Source organism: Penaeus monodon, chromosome 16 (assembly GCF_015228065.2).
Source record: "Penaeus monodon isolate SGIC_2016 chromosome 16, NSTDA_Pmon_1, whole genome shotgun sequence".
Classification (NCBI taxonomy): Eukaryota; Metazoa; Arthropoda; class Malacostraca; order Decapoda; family Penaeidae; genus Penaeus; species Penaeus monodon.
This window is the reverse complement of record NC_051401.1, coordinates 27,257,512-27,258,653: the sequence shown is the minus strand read 5'-3', so window position 1 is coordinate 27,258,653 and position 1,142 is coordinate 27,257,512.

Genomic DNA, 1,142 nt, shown 5'->3' with positions numbered 1-1,142 from the left:
GCAGACTCAGAAGGTAGATTCTCTTGAGAACTAAAACATGAAAGTTAATAAGGTATGTCAGTTATAGAAATCATTTGTTGAAAATAAGCATAAATTACTTTCATTACGCATGCGCACGCTCTCTCTCTCTCTCTCTCACACACACACACACACACACACACACACACACACACACACACACACACACACACACACACACACAAACACACACAAATAAACAAACGCACACACAAAAACAAACATACATAAATACAGATGCACAACATAACAAACATATATGTACATATATGCATACTGTATATATATATATTATATATATATATATATATATATATATATATATATATATATACATATACATATATATATACACACAGTATATATATACTGTACATGGACATTATTTCAGGTTTTGCTTGAGGGGGCTGAGGGGGTGGGGGGGTCGGTGAGCGAAGTGGGTACCATCAGCTGGGGATTTATTTATTTATTTAGTGTTTTTTGCATGTGTGTGTGTGGGGGGGGGGGGTGAATAACACTCATTAGACTACAAACAAAATCCTATATGATCTACGATAATTCTATATTGAGTAATTATTATGGTATATTGAAAATTTCTACATATCTTTTCTGGTATTTATAATATATATAATTTTATTATATGTTGCTGTTGTAGTTCTACTACCAGTGGTTGCAGTACAGTTTTATGGAATAAGAGTGAGTACCGTTGTAATGGTGATACTGATGTGATCACAATACATACATGTTTAGAAGCAAGCATCTGCTCTTGAACTTTTTGGTTAAGATATATAAAGATCGATAATAACCAAGGGTGACAATTGGGGGGGGGGGGGGCAGCTGCTATGCCAGTCTATTCTGCTCTGTATATGTATGTAATCAAATTCAATTTAGCTCCAAAAGTTGTTGGGGTGTGGCCATTGGAGGGGAGTCAAGACCGACGAGGGTCAAGGTCGAAGAGTCTAGGGAAGACTTTGCTAACTAACGAGGAGGTAAGATCATCCAAGTCCCATTGACCAGCACTCAAGTTGGAATTAGGCATTTTTCTAATTAACAGAGATTCTAACATTTTTCTTTCGTACGAATTTGCTGATTTATGAATTAATTTAGCGCTTGTCCAGTTTAAG